This window comes from Aphelocoma coerulescens, chromosome 5 (assembly GCF_041296385.1).
Source record: "Aphelocoma coerulescens isolate FSJ_1873_10779 chromosome 5, UR_Acoe_1.0, whole genome shotgun sequence".
NCBI lineage: Eukaryota > Metazoa > Chordata > Aves > Passeriformes > Corvidae > Aphelocoma > Aphelocoma coerulescens.
In genome coordinates, this window is record NC_091019.1 from 9,653,476 (window position 1) to 9,669,581 (window position 16,106).

The following is a 16,106-nucleotide window of genomic DNA, read 5'->3' on the forward strand; positions in this document are numbered from 1 at the left end:
TGTTTTTTTGTTAAGTGGGCGTGGGGCAAAGTGGAGCAGTTGTTATGGTTTTTTATTAATATTTTTTGTTTGCTTTTTTAAAGTGTCAAGAACCATTCAATCAGCATTTGTATCCTGATATTTTGGTCATCATGTACCTGTAGGCTAAATTAAAATTAGAATTCTTCAGGTTCTTTATTAGTTCAGATAAACTGTTGCCATTGGCATGGAGTCAGCTGACAGTTACACCTACAGTGTTAAAAAAAACCACAAGCCAAAACCAGGAAAAAATCTGTTAAGTGACTGCTCTGTTTTAACAGGCAGCTTTTCTGTGTCAAACTTTATCTTTCAAAAATACTTATAATACATGATCCATTTGCAGATGTACACACGGTCTACTATTGCTTTCTTAAGGCTTTGAATCTCTTGGCATTTTTCTTCAACTTCCAAAAACATAAATGTCTATTATTGCTTAAACTTCATCTCACTGAAGTCAGTTGAATTCAGAAGTTGACTGTCAGAACATGTGTGATGAGATAGCAACCTAGTCAGGCTGTTCTGAAATCAATGTGTATTTGTTTTTTCACAAGAACCTGATCTTGATTTTGGCAAGACCAGATTTTTATTTCATAAATCAGGCAAAGAAAAGAAACATTAATATGAAAATTTCAAATAAATTCCCAGGAAACCACTACTGTCCAAATTTATTGTTAATTGTGAGACTATGACTTAATACAGATTGTAATTTAAAGCTAATTTTAAACAAAAATAAGTAAAATTTATGTTTTAATTAGTTGAAGTCAGTGGGCTTTAGATTAAAGTCAATTAAGAGTAAATATGTATTTTAAGTGCCTGATTTAATAACTTTCTTTTGTTACTAGTAAAATCCAAGACAATCAGTACAAGTAGAATGAAGGAAAGAATTAAAGATAGTCTGAACTTAGTTTTTCTAGAAGGGTTTTTCCTAAAACCCCAAGCAAGTGGTCCATATATTGATAACAGTAACATTAAGAATAAGAAATACAGATTTGTAGATTCTTTACCAGATATGCATTTGCATCAGATGACTCATCCCTTGATACAAATTTTGCAGCAAATCTGCAGAGGTGCAGTAACTGTAGTCATTTATTTGTATCAGAGAATTCCTACCTAGGGAAGGTAAAGTTTAAGAGCGGTCTTTTGGGTTGAAATTCTTATCTGAGGCAGTCAACAACACCAGCCTTTAACTCCATAACCAGGAATTAGAAAATTAATTTGCTATTAAAAGAAGCAGCATTCTACAGTATTGTAATTTCTCATGAAGTTTCTAAAAACATTAAAGTTTAAAAACATGAAAAAATGCATTAGTGTGTGTGTTCATTCTTTCTTGATAGATACTTAACAGGTAGAACCTGTCCAAAGCCGCCAATAATTGACCAAACATTGTTTTCAGCAATATTTTCCGACCACGGCTACTATAAAATTTATTAACTGATTGCAAACATATAAGGAAAAACTTCATCAAAGTTTTCAAAGAGCAACAAATTTTACACATCATTCAGTTTCTGCAGGTTTATCTGGCACCTAAAGTTTAAACAAATGATGTGGGATGGGAATAGACTGCTTATGATTTAGCATACTGATGTGCCCAGACTCCTTCATCTGTATGCTGCAGAGTTTTACAGCTACAAGCTGCATTAAAATTGATGAAAGGCAACGTAACTTCTGTTGGACGATTCTGTGCATCTTTGAGTTGACAAAACAATGCAGCATTTCTTATTTTTGTTCACAAGAAAACCCCCCAAATATTTTGCTCATTTTATTTAATGAAATACCTTTTCTCCAAGTAACTTGATTTCCTGCTTTGATGTTGATTCACTATTTCCACTCTTAGCTCATTGCATACTGCAAATGAGGACTAGTGATTAAGCCACTCTTAATAGCAGGTTAATGACAAAAAATTATTTGCTAAAATTAAAGGATATGGGAGACATGTAAAATCCTTCCAGTCGGATGTTGTAAAAGCCCTAGAATGAAGGATGGTTTAGAAAAGTCCTACACTAAAATAAATCAACTACATTTAGTGATTAATATTACATATAGAAGACAAGGTTAGACTTATGTGTTTGATAGATGTGTACAGGTGCACTGTAGAGGAGGAGGGAAATATGCATGACTGCATGAGATAGCAAAGAGTTTTTGTTTGGGGATGGGAGAGTTGTAACTGCTCTGTGTGGCTTCATTACACAGCAAAGGCAGTTGTTCTCTTAGTACTAATTAAACCTTGGGGAACAATTTGTTGAGGTAGCTCAAGAAAATTTGGATGAGAGCAAGAGAGGAATTTTAATGTTTTAATCCCAAGCAGAAGCAGAAACTTTCAAGTTCTAATATTTTGGGATTCCAGCAGAGGAGCTGCCTGACTGATACTGCAGAGAGGTAGAACTGAAGCTTACCACTGTTGCAGCACTTCTCAGGATTAAGTCCTTTTAATGTAGGTACCTTACTACATGAAAAAAAACAAAACAACCCAGCATCATTTTATGTGGTTGTGCTCACACAAAATACTCTTCAGGTTGTCAGGGTTGTATTAGAGTTTGTGGTTGAATACTAGAAGTACCCGAGCTGGTGGCTTTGAATCACTAAATATTTTCCCATTCATTTTTCAAATTCTTGATAACAAATGAAGGAACCACCACTCTTCCAGCAAAGAAGTTCCTATAAGTTCTATTTGCTTTCACTAATGACAATCCTCTCAGCAACATCACTGAAAGCTGTACTCTCATGCTCTCATGTGAGCTTGTATCAAAGATGGACTTCTAGCACAAGTGTTGTCTGATCTTTCACCTAAATGTGAATTTAAGTAATGACTGTTTTTTCTTCTAGGTCATAGCTTAGAGAACAGAGAACAGATAAAAGTCAAACAAGATAAAAGAGGCTGCTTGTTTTTTTGCTGACAGAGAAAGTGGCAAACTGGGAGGATGTATAGGGTTCAAATAAAAAAAAAATCAACTAGTAACAGTTCCTTGCCAAGGGAGGTGGAGAGAGATAAAAAGGGAGGAGAAGGTGTTTTCTAGATTGGCTAGCTGAGTTAGAGCAAGCAGCTGTGACACATCAACACTACAACTTTGTTACAGATTTTTTATGGGGTAAAAACACAGAAGAAGTAGAGTGAATTATGAGGCCGGGCAAGAGAGAAACAAGTATACACAGATTTGTGTATTTGGGGACAATGTTTAGCTCAGATAATATTTTAGAACACTGGACATTAAAGCATTCCCTTTTTTAGACTTGAAAGAGCCTCAACACTTTATAATCCAGATAAAGACATACTTCAGAAAAAATAAAGTTGAATTCTTTGCTGGGAAACACCACGGAAGCAGAATAATAAAAAAAAACAACAAAAATCTTTCTTTTTCAAACACAGATGTCCTTCCCCATTTGGACTTCTGAGATACTTTTAGCTGCAAAAGAACAGTTGAAACACTGTATTTTACCAAATTCCACTCCTCTGTTAAACTAACCTCTTCTGGGGTTCCATGTGTTTTCCATCTGCTATAATATTTCAAACTTCCTAGAAATCTTCACTTGTCTTCATTACTTTCTTCCCTACGTTTCCCATCTTCCTTCACCTCTATCTACTCAACTTCTCTTTAGCTTCTATTTCTCTCTACGTATCTGTCATTCCATGATCTTGTTCACAGCTACTGATGTTCTTTCCTCTCAAATTGCATTTCTTCATACATCTCCTGTATGTATGTACATTAACCTTCCCCCTCAACTTCCTCCTACTATTTCAAAGTGCAGCCATCCTTCCTTGACCAAGATTCCTTTTGTTCCTTAAGGGAACAAGGCAAGAAAATGATCATGTAGTATAAGGACCACCTAAGCTTCTGTTCTCACAGGATGAAGGGCCATACTAATAACTTTTAACAGTATGTAGGAAAAGGAAGTCTCTAAGTTTGCTCTTTAAGTGATACTTTTTTTAGTCCTAACCTACAGCACATACATTTGATATTAACAAGAATTTTTAAAATAATTGGTGTGCATGTCTAACAAAATGTTTCCTTTGTTTTGAGGAGGGGAAAAAAAAACATGAAAAAACACCAAAAACCCAAACATACACATAAAAAAAATCAACCAACCTTATATAAGTGATGTTCAACATTGAAATCCTCAGGAACTTAGTGGACACTTAGCAATTGTATCCACAAAATATTTTTTCTTCATGTAGAAGGAAACTACCTACCCCTAAATATTTTCCTTTAATGTACTCAGATATATTTGGGGATTTTATCAGCACCTGGAGGCTGCAGTCTGCCTGGGCACCAGGCAGAACAAAACAGCAGGTTTTTTTCAGGGACCTAAAGGCTTTCATGTCTGGCCAATGGGTACATCTATCTAGAGTTTTAGCAAAAATTACAACCACCCTCCCTTCAGAGAGCCCCTCTCCTCAGTCCCTGAGGATCATAAGAGGTTGTTCATTGAAATGCCTAGAGGACCTACTGTCAAATAATTTCAACTCATAACCAATAATCCAAGGACTTGTTTTTAAATTTATTTTTAAACAAAGATTGTGCTCTAAGTTGGAAGAGCATAATACCTGTTATGAAGAAAATAAGCTGAATCCTTTTTGTCAAAGGAAGTGGTAGATGCACTCTTGACCAAAAAGTTGTCTCCTGAATTTCCAAGATATAAACTGCCTTTTAGTTGTCATCTTCCATAAAGCCCATGCTCAGAAAACCCAAAGGCAATAGGGTAATAAAAAAAAATTGTCAGCTGCCTCAGAAAGCAAGGAAGAGCTGGTTTAGAACTTCAGCATTATGAGACCCATAATGTCATGCCTCTCAGCAGAAAAACTGCTGCCAATAGGAAAAAAAAATCTGGTTAGTGTGTTTCTTTACAAAATAATTTATTACCATGCCAAAGTACTGCATATAACTTTTCTGATATATAAATCTTCCTTTGAAGGTTCAAATGATCCATAATTATAGCCTTTTACACAAAGAGGAAAAGTAAATCTCTGAGTGATAAAAGTCTTTTGAAACAATCTTTAAGACCTCCACTCATGGATACTCATGGATATCATTTGTCTGTTTCAAGAGATCAAGGATAACAAAAGAATATGGAAAAAATTAACAACCCAAGAGATAACTGAAAAATATCAGTAAAGTTGTATAAGTTATGGAAATTTACCGACCCAAAGTAGTTTGTCAGAAATGCCCTTTCTGTTCCCAGAGTTAGAATTCAAAAGTTTGAGCTCATTTCAAATCCAGCACTTTCCTATTATGCATGTTTTCTTTGTGTAATAAAAGAGTTCAAGGCAGCAGACATTTGGAGATGTACTGAAGATGTGCCAGGACCTAGAAAGTCTGCAGTGAGGTGAACTAGAATATACCTGAATTTCTAACACCAGTTGGATTAACCTTGTCACCCTCAATTTAAATTTAGAGGACTTAGAGAGAAAGAGCTGGTCCCATCAGAAGTTAAAGCTAGAGGTAACAGCAGGAATAGGATCAGATGGAGGACTGTGTTTATAGCAAGGCCTTTTGAATCACTGCAAAGGCCATGTGCAGTAGACAAGTGATTTAAGACACAATATATAGACAGAAAAGAAATAGGGCTAAGATTTGCTGTTTAAGAGAGCCCAGCCTGTGAGAAGAGCTGAGTTGCTTGGAGGAGGCTCTGGGCAGCTTAGATAGATACTAGAGATAGGACACAGTTCATGGTAAAGTCTGGCATCCGGAGGGGTTAAAACCAGATTCAGGCTCAACTAGACTGAGAGTATAAAGCATCTTGATCCCCTGAACTGAAGTAATTACTTCATTCTACAGGGATCTTAAAGCAGATTGAACACTAGAACTGATGCAGATGTTTAGGGTTAGGCCTAGGAGTCCGTAAACTTAAAATTAACAGAAATCAAAATGCATTGTCAAGAGCAATTCTTACTACTCAATCCCACAGTTTAAGTCAGGGCACTAAGAATATATTTAGAATGAGAGCTCAGTTCAAATATAGCTGAAAATAAATTTTAGAAGTGCCAATAGATTAGGATGAAGACTGGGAATCACTTGGGAATTGGATTACGTCCCCTGTGCGCAGAAGTTCTTAAGTTACTATGTTGCATGGTTTAAGGTGGGAATAGAGATAATGTTGTGAAATTCAGTGATTTATATCACAGTGCTGAAGTGGCCACAGGTCTAGGACAAGACTTAATGCTGGTGGAGGCTGGGATTAAGGTTGATACAGACAGAAATCCCCAAGCTTGGCTAAGAAAAAAACTGGGAGCTTTCTAATAGATTTAAGGCACATAAAAGGTTGTAAATTGGTAAAACAATAGTTTAATAGAGATTTGAAAGTTCCACAAGGACCAAATACTTTGGTGGAAGGCATAACATTGTGATACATCTCATTAGTCAGGGAAAAAGATCAGTAAAAATGCAAGCAAATTATGTGAGCACCTAAAAAAATGGAAGCAAACCCAGCATTACTACCTCCCTTTAACAGCACTTATTCTGCAGGTGGTCCATTTCCCCAAGACAACACTTTGTAGGTGGAGAGTAAATACAGAAGTCATAACAGCACTGTACAAGTTATGACCCAGAGCTCAGTAGGAGTATTGTAATTAAATCCCAAGTCTTGATTTCTGCATTTTCATGTCCCAGTCAGAACCTAAAAGCACTAAGTAATGCAAAGGACTCTTTTCATCTTTCCAAGAAATATTTATATTAAAATAAATATGGAAAAGTAAATAGCTTTTTAAAATGTATCTTAACGTAGTGAGGCCATAATCTCTGTCTAGATTAGGGGACTGGAGATAATACGAGGAAAATTGATAAAAAGGATCATTACAGGCAAAATTATCTGTTCATTTTAAGGATTTTTTGGTTTGACTTTATCTCAGTGAAGTAAAAACAATATGCATCATAATAAATTGCTCTCAAAAGAAGCTTTGGGTTCTTCTCACTACCTTTATGCACTGTTTCTGTGTTTTATAACTCAGTTTCATATGAGGATAAGCAAATCTCACTATATAAATTCTGTTCAAAACTAAAACACAAACTTGACTTTTTATTTAAGTCAACCTTAACTAAAAGGAAGCAGGCAGAAGTAATTCCCAGTTAAAAAAATAAAGTTAATTTTATTCAAATGCCTTAACATGCAGAAAAGATTTCATTAGTGTTCCAATTTTTCATGTTCACTGTGTCATTTAGAAATGGTTTATTGAGGAATGTTACTGTTTAGAACTTTTAAAAGCATTGCTTTTGATTTGACAAGCTTGAGAATAAGCACCAAAGAAGACTCATGCCATCTGAAGTTTAGTAAGCCTGTATAATCAGCACGATGAATTATTTTAAAGAAAGGAGAAATTAAAATAACATGAAGTTTCCCACAAGAAGGGTAGGATATTTTTTCCATTTAAAGACCCAGTCCAAAAGTAAGGCATTTCAAATTTGTCATAGATCAGTAGTCAGGTACTGAGTGTTTACTTCATCTGTGTGATAGCATAAACAGCTACATGTTCTGCTTCTCCTGTGCAGGCAAGCCATTCCCTGTGAACCCAATTTGTTTCCCCATGCCAGACAGGTAGCTGAAGAATGTCTGTTACATCAGCTGTGTACAGCAATCATACCAGGTCCTAGCACTAAGCCAGTCTGATTTCTGATGAATTGGTTTTTGTCCAAGAAATCCACTGTCTTAGAGCTTTGTCCCCCACATCACTCTTTCTCCACCTACACAGCATTTAGTCAACTGGTGAATCACCAGATCTCATCAGTATGGTTAGCAGCATCTCCCAGGCATGGCACAGCTGTAAATGGATGCTCAAGCCACACGGTGTGTGGAAGAGTTCAGACATTTACTTCCTACTAATGCCTTTGGGGCCAGGTTATGAGCCATAGGGACCAGCACACACCTACCAAAACCACTGCAGTGAGTGTGAACCTACAACCACTCCAGCAGCAGCAGACATAGAACATCCCAGATAGCACTTTTAGGAAGAAACAGTCAAGGGGCTTCTCTTCGTTCTAGACATGTCCTAAGCAGATTGGTGGAAAACCCAACAGAGCTGAAGAGAACATTTCCCCTCAAATACTCCTGTAATGAAAGAAGTAGCTGAGGTGGAGGAAAGACTAAGGGAAGGAAATGCAGAGAAAGTACCATTTTGAATATTTTAGGAAATTTTTTACTACGTTCTGATGGGGAGAAAGAAACAACAAAAAAGAGAGTTAAAAATATCAAACTGACATCTCAACCTTCTTAAAAATAAGTAGAAACACCATGCTCCTTCTGCAAAGAAGTTTCCTGGGTAAGACAGGCAGTCTTGGTTTGCAGTGCCTATGACAGAGCCTGGGCAGTTCAGGCATTACTGCACTAATATCTGGCTAATGGATAGTCTGTGCAGTGCAAGGCAAGCTGACTGCCATGGCTCATTGATATTCATTGCCTGCAATCAGTATAGGACACCATTCCTGGCCAAAAGTTAAGTCATAGAAGACATCTGATTTTTCCTCTTTTTCTCCTCTCTCAGTTGACTGTAGCCTTCTACAAGTAGCAGTTCAGAGGAGTGTTATTTGAAGACATGAAGCATCATAGTCTGCAGCTACTCAACAAACACTAGGTACCCCAAAAACTTTTGAAAAACTTGCCACTTATAAGCCGTGCTAGAAATAAACATTTGAGCTTTGGCGCTTTAAGAATGGTTCCTGTATGTCTATGATGAAACATTGTTCCTGCTAGAGCTGATTAAAATGGAACAAACAAGGTGTGAGAGGTCAATAACTACACAAGTTCTCCAGGACTGACTCATTTACACAGAGGGGTTTTTTGCTATTCTGCAGTCAGTGAGGAAAACTGAGGAGTAGTTATGACTGTACACTATGCACACAGCTGCATGAAAAAATTATTCTTTATTTGCCATTTTTTACCTTCTTTACAAATGCAACAACAGAAAAATTTAGATAGTAAGTGTAGGGTGTGGATTTGCGACAATCAGGCTTAAGCCATCCTGGAAATTACCTTGCTTCAGAGACAAATTTCTGTATGCTTTAATTCAAAGGTAGACAGAGTTTATGTCTTACCATTTCTCTCTTTTGACAGGGGTAGATCCAACTGACATGATCCATAAACCCAGGCTCACTAGCAAGTCCATGAACCACCCAAATTACCTCTGTGTAGTCCTGTTCCTAAGTACAGGGACTCGTTTCGGCATTGGATTAGATTTCATTCTGATTGACTATAAGAAATAACTGTTTAATACTTGATTAACACCTCAGATAAGAAACTGAACATCTCCAGAGCATTCCTTCAAGTAAGAAAATTTTTGGCTGTTTATATTCCATGCTTTTGTCTTCATTTTCTAAGTGGGAGCCCCAAATTTGTAGGTCCTACAACCCAAGTAAATTCTCATTGCCACAACTGCAATGTTTATAATGTGCAATTATCCTCTTTTCTTGAATCAATGGGAATGTCATGTATTGGCACAAAGTAGCACAGAAAACATAACAGATCTGAAAAGACATCGTAAGCCATCTGACCTCTTCTTTCACAGTGCCAAACATCTCTCCTGTTACTCTGCCTCTGAAGGAAGCTTTGCTGGAGAAGCCACTTCACACCTGCAGAAATATCTTTCTTGAATGATGGGGTAGGTAAAAGCATAAAATATTTTTATTGCTTAAGTTTCCTCATAGAACCAGCGTCTGGCTGCAGGGCACTTCCACCTACAGATCGACATAAAAAAGATCCTGCTGTATATAAACTGTCCTCCCCCACTGGGCAGGGGTAATGGGAGAAGGGAATTCTTTAGTTACTACTCTGCCTAACTGGAAGACAGACATTCCCGTAAAACTGTGTGTGGGTGCATTTCACAGTGAAACCAAAACACTGTTAAAAGTAAATTCAGTGAACTACTTCTCATGCAGTGCAGCTGCTATATGGAGAGATGAGGATATTTTATTATACATACACAAACTGCCAGACACCAGCTCCACTGCAGTGCCAGAGAGATAGCTCTCCTTTTTTTGTCCACAGGATGCTGTTATTAAGGCTGTTGACCAAGGCGCACCTTCACAGGTCAGTCCCAACCTGCCCTTTATCAACCTGAGGAGCCGAGAGCAATATGTTGTTTCTGATTGCAACTGTTTTAGTCCAATTAAATTCGTGTTTGGAGACTACACAATCAGCAGCATAAACTGCCGTGACACTCTTGACTTTCAAATTATACCAGATTTATGCTGCTAAGAGAATGAACGTGGGCCAGCCTTTCAGCATGGCCATGAACTCACGTGACAAATCTGTTTCATGAGAAAAATCCATTGCATCTTGTTGCTTCATACAGCATTGCTCCAAGGACGTAGTGATGTGAAAAAAAGTCATACTGTAGCTATGAGGCACCACATTTTAAATAGAACAATCCTGTTGTGATGGTCAGGTACCTGAGTGACACAGAATAACATGGATTGTTTTGTTTTGCAAGATTTAACCTCAATATGGCAGAATAAGAAAGGTTTATGCTCTTAGACCAAACTGACAACATTGAAATACTTCATGTTTAATATAATTGATTTTCCACCCACCAGGAGAATAGTTTAACACTAAGAATCAATGCCAATCTCTAAACTCTACTTTTTTGGTCACATTTGACTGTTCTGTAACAAGCTATATTGAAAAGTGTCAAAGTAAAGAGAAAAAGGTAGCCAAGGGTATAATGCAGTCAGGACCATCACACCCTTCATAATAAACAGAATATCTAAATATTAATGACAACATAATTCTGTTTGGCAATAAAACTATGTTGGCTGTTTAGGAGACTGGTACCCTAGAGTTGGCTTGTATTCCTGTTTCATACCAAAGAGAAACAAAATCTTACAACATTGCAATTCCGTGAATGTCTGTGGAGTAGAATTAAAGCTTCATACTTGGCCTGAGCAAGACCAACTACTGTTTATCTGTAATTTCTGGAATTGCTAGCCCAGAAAAACATACTCTTCCATTACCCACCAAGTTCCTGTCTCAAACATTTGCATCTTAGATTTCTCTGCCCTTCAAGACATAAAGATTATTATTTGCAAAAAATATTTAAAGAAATGTTGACTTTTTAAACTCTAGTACCATTACCAACTTGTATTCTTAGGGCAATCTAAGAGAATGACAACAATAGTCAGGTATTATTTACAAGGGATGCCCATTTTTGGAAGGCCACTGCACAAGTTGCATTTAAGATGCTGTTAAAAATTTAAAAATACTAAAGAAACAACAAATATGTATTAGATGTTAACATTATCATGATCCTTTAGAAAACTTATTTCACTCACAACATAATGAGCTTTTTATAAGAAAATGCTACATACTCTGTGTCCATGCCACAGTTTCATCAAGAAAAATCAAGAGAAGGTTTACCTTCTACTATTTTACAGTTCTGCATCATTATTTCTGCATGGAAATACTGTTTCCATAAAGAATGCTAAAACTGTCATCACACCCTGGACACATAAACCAATTAGTATGCCCAGAGCCAGCACAACCAGTTAGGAAAAGTCAGGCTTTCTCATTATTAACAGCATTGGATAAAGATACTTTTAATTTATATCAAATGTTTGAGAGTTCTTTATTAATTCATAAATGGGCTCATTACTTGACCTACTGGTTGCTCTTTGTTGACCTGTGTCTTAACTAAACATAGGGTGCTTTTGTCTTACAGAAAACCGCCCAAATTCTGAATTGACATGGGGATAAAGAAGAACTTCAGGGCTGTAGACATCCTGCTCTTCTAGTGGATGCTATAGTGAAACTTGTGCCATCAACTCCAGCACTGAGCACTTCTATCTGAAAGGTGTCACCACTGGGGCAAGACGGTCGGAGCTATCACTTTCTTCATGTCAAGCCCACCAAAGCCAGATCTCTCCACTGTGCTAGTGGAAACTACAAACAAAGGCACTCTTTGAGCCTGAGAGCAGTACTCCCATTAATCTTTACAGGGAACTAGGCCAAAGAAGCCCCCAGGCTTCTCTGAACTACATAAGCAAGCAAAGGCCTATAAAGGGATATTTCTGCAGCTGAGAATGCCTTGTGCAAAAGAACAGCCAATTAATAGTCTTTTCCAGACACACCCATGCACTGGATAACAGGAGAAATGGCAATGTCCTAGCTACTCCTTAGTTCCAGAAACATCCTGTTGGCTTGCTAGGCTAGTTGGCGGTGGGGGCAGGGCAGGAAGTCTATACAAAAGAAATCCCAGTGGATGCCAGAGAGCCCCAGGCTACCCTTTGACACCAGCTGTAGCAATAGCCAAGGATTTTGCCCACTAGGGACTGAAAGGAGACCAAACTAATCTAGGAACTGTTACAGTCTAATTACAGTTTGGTTGCAATGTACGACATTGAATTTTTAACAGCAGCTTGCAGTTAAACGGTTCTCTAACCTCTGTCAAAGTCATGGGACACCCAGTAATCTCTATGTTTTCTTCCAGCAAGTTATACCACACTAGGAATTTAGGAATTTTATCAGACAGTTTAACAGAGAGATAGAAGACAAAATTTATTTTAGACATGACGTAGAATGCACTTGCTTGAATATCATTAATGGTAAGAGTGCATATATACAGGAAAACAACTAAGAAGGAACATAAAATACAGCTTGACACAAAGGAAGAAACAGTTTTCTTCGACTTCAGCATCTTGAAGTGCTTCAGCCTAAACAAATGTGGTAAGGAAACAAGACTGAAACCTGGGTATCAGACTACATGTATGGTATGATACAGAGATGCACAAATACCTAACTTTATTCTCTAAGAACATTGCCTCCTACACACCAGAAAGTTGTATCAATAAACAAATCTTTTTAATCCTTAATTTTTTGTTTTAAATTAGCCTCATGAAGCATACCTTTCCCACACTCATGAATAGAAAACTACCACAGGAATCTGTCTCTCATTATTTTGGAAAACACAAAATTGCAGATCACAGATGAAGATGCAGCAATGACAAAGCTTGTGGCAGGTTTGTATCCCGATCTATCCAGTCCCCCTTTTACATTGTGTGATACAATTCACATCCCTCTGCTGCTGCGTCTTCCCAGGAATTTTAGGCAGCAGAACTGCTTTCTCTGACATGCCTGTACCAATCTGCTTCCTCTGAGCAACCCTGATGGCTCTCTCCAAAGACACCCAAGAGAAGTTAGGTAAGTAAATTTCCCCCACATATTTCTACTTGCCAGTGCTGGAAAAACAAGGGGGAAGTAATCCGAACTCAAACAGGCAGAGGAGCCTCCCTGTGCCTTCTGACATTGTTATTAATATTCAAATTTTGGATCATTTTGGAAATCAGGCACAAAAAGAAATCAGGCAGTAGGAGTAATCACAAATAAAGAACCCTGGACATTTTGAAAACTTTACATATTTTTTAAAATTAATTTCAGCTGCATTTTGAATGTGTAGGAAACAGCTTGCTCTCCTCAGTCTCCCTTCCCTTCAGTTTAATTCATCCCTTTTTCTGTCATATTTATCTTTTGGAACACTTTCCCCCCATTATCCCAGCCCATCCCAAGATGCTGTGGCATTATCCTAATTTGCAACAGTCTTATTTTCTTACCTAGCTTTTAGTGGCAGCTATATCTGAATTTTGTTTTTTTTTTCATATTAATCCCTTTAAAGAAGACATTTATTCCTGTTCTTCACATGAATGGGGCCTAGCACAGGAGACCCTAGTCTTGGACAGTCTCTGTGCTCTACTAAATAGCACATTTTAAATGAGTTGAATTGGATGAGGAGAGAGCAGTGGATATTGTCTAGCTGGACTTCAGCAAAGCTTTCAACACTCTCTCACAACATCCTCATAGGCAAACTCAGGGACTGTGGACTGGATGAGCAGACATTTCAGTGGATTGAGAAATGGCTGAACAGTGGATCCCAGAGGGCTGTGATCAGTGGCACAGGGTCTAGTTGGAGGCCTGTCCCTGGTGGTGCCCTCCAAGGTTCAATACTGATCCCAGTATTGTTTAACTTACTCATCAATGACTTGGGCAAAGGGGCAGATGCCCCCTCAGCAAGTTTTCTGATGACACAAAGATGGGAGAAGTGGCCAGTACCCCAGAGTGCTGTGCATCCCTCCAGAGGGACCTGGACCTCATGCACCAGTACAGGCTGAGGACTGACCTGCAGGAAAGCAGCTCTGTGGAAAAGGACCTGGGGGTCCTGGTGGACAACAAAGTGTCCATGAGTGTGCCCTGTGGGCAAGAAGGCCAATTGTGTCCTGTGGTGCACTAAGGAGAGCATTGCCAGCAGGTCAAGGTTGGTGACCCTGCCCCTCTGCTCAGCCCTGGTGAGGCACATCTGGAGTGCTGTGTCCAGCCCTGGGCTCCTCAGGACAAAGAGAGATGAGGAGCTCCTGGAGTGGGTCCAGCAGAGGGTAACAGAGATGATAAAGGGACTGGAGCATCTCTTATGAGGATGGACTGAGGGAGCTGGGCCTGTTCAGCCTCCAGGAGAGATGTCTGGGACGGGGACCCTGTCAATGTGTGTCAGTATTTGAAGTGAGGTGTCAGAGGATGGAGACAAGCTCTGCTCGGTGATGTCAAACAACAGGGCATGAAGCAATGGGCAGAAACTGATGCACAGCAAGTTTCACCAGAATATGAGGAAGAACTTCTTTCCTGTGCAGGTGGCCACACACTGCAACAGATTGTCCAGAGATGGTGTGGAGTCTCCCTCACTGGAGATATTCAAGAGCCATCTGGACACAATCCTGTGCAATGTGCTCTGGAATGACCCTGCTTGAGCAGGGAGGTTGGACAAAACCTACTGTGATGCCTTCCAACCTGACCAATTCTGTGATTCTGTGGAATTAATGGGAAAACTTCCTGATGGAATAATAGGTCAGTACAGTAAAATGTGTGAGAGCAATGTCATTAAATACTCCTGACCTGGCCATGCAGAAGAGTATATGGCAGGAAATTGAGATGTTTTTTTATACAAGATGTGGGATGAGAGAACAGAGGAAAAACACGTTTATGAAGTTTTGATAGGCAATTTCTGGAAGTACAATTTGTAGGCTACCTACTGAGAAGAAAGTGAGATGTTCCAAAAGAATAGAGGTAAGTAAGGGTAAAACAAAACAAACATTTGATCAAATTTAAGGGAATTATGGGGTCAGAAAACTCCCTAGACACTGAAGATGTCAGGACTTCTCCCATTAGTAGTACCAGTCATATGTAGACATAGGAATGAGTTACCACAGTACTTCTGGGGGTTTATTTTTAGATATAACTTGAGTGGTAACTCCAAACATATGGGACTGTAGCACGCCACAATAAGTTCCTATGTACCTATAAAGTATAAATAATGAGAGCAAGGATTTACATCACGTTATCAAAAGTAGCAAATAAAAGAGATGCATTATAAGAAGATTCATTAGCCATGGTAGTCAGAAAGGACTAGCACTCTACAATATTCTACAACCTGAGCAACATAAACTTCAGCTATGCTAAACAAACAGAGCAAAGGATTACTTACTCTGGTATTTTACTGCTTCAGTTCCCACTTTTTTAGCTTCATATCTGCATGTACATGCCATGCAAGTCTCCAGACATCAAGAAGTCCAACTTTTTCAAGAAACAAAGCTGCACAAGCAAAACAGAACTGCTGCAATTCCTCATTTATACACCATCAGGGAAAAGAACGGGAAAATCACATCTGTTTAAGACTGAACTCTGAGTTCAAAAAAGCAAGGAAAAGGAAAAGGTGTTGCTTGTGCTCACACGTTCTGTAATCTGATCAGGAGGTAAATTGGTTGCAGGTGTCACACATCTGAGACCTTACCCAAAGGAACATGATGGGCTTCATAGATGCCTCTTATTCTTGCATTTGGACTGACCTAAGTAACTGATTAATCTTTTTGCTGTTGAAAGCACACAGTTCAGCTATTGGCATTTTCTTATCTGAAGCTGACATTAAGGAAGAGGTTGAAGTTTAAAATTAAGTATACTAGACTTTTAAATTACAGTGCACAGAAAATAAAAAAAAAATAGCATGTGCTTACAGATATGTCAAAGTTCAGAAAAAGAAGTGTTTATTGTTGGGTTGTACCTAGGGGTTTGGGGTTTTTTATTTTTCTTTTTTAACATTAAAACTTTATCTGTGACTACTGACAAAATTTTCT

At 38.3% G+C, this 16,106-nt stretch overlaps 1 long non-coding RNA gene across 3 annotated transcripts; it reads right to left on the minus strand.

Annotated features, from left to right (window-relative positions):
- Positions 1-8,868: 8,868 nt before the first annotated feature.
- Positions 8,869-15,776, minus strand: LOC138110715 (uncharacterized). 3 transcript variants are annotated; one of them, XR_011151023.1, is made up of 5 exons: positions 15,706-15,776; positions 15,461-15,567; positions 10,239-10,388; positions 9,920-10,053; positions 8,869-9,674 (listed from the first exon to the last, which is right to left on the minus strand). It is a non-coding gene; the product is annotated as an uncharacterized lncRNA (long non-coding RNA). The 3 variants fall into 3 exon arrangements; XR_011151024.1 differs by lacking the exon at positions 15,706-15,776 and having other exon boundaries at positions 8,869-9,569; positions 15,461-15,695; XR_011151022.1 differs by lacking the exon at positions 15,706-15,776 and having other exon boundaries at positions 15,461-15,695.
- Positions 15,777-16,106: the final 330 nt, after the last annotated feature.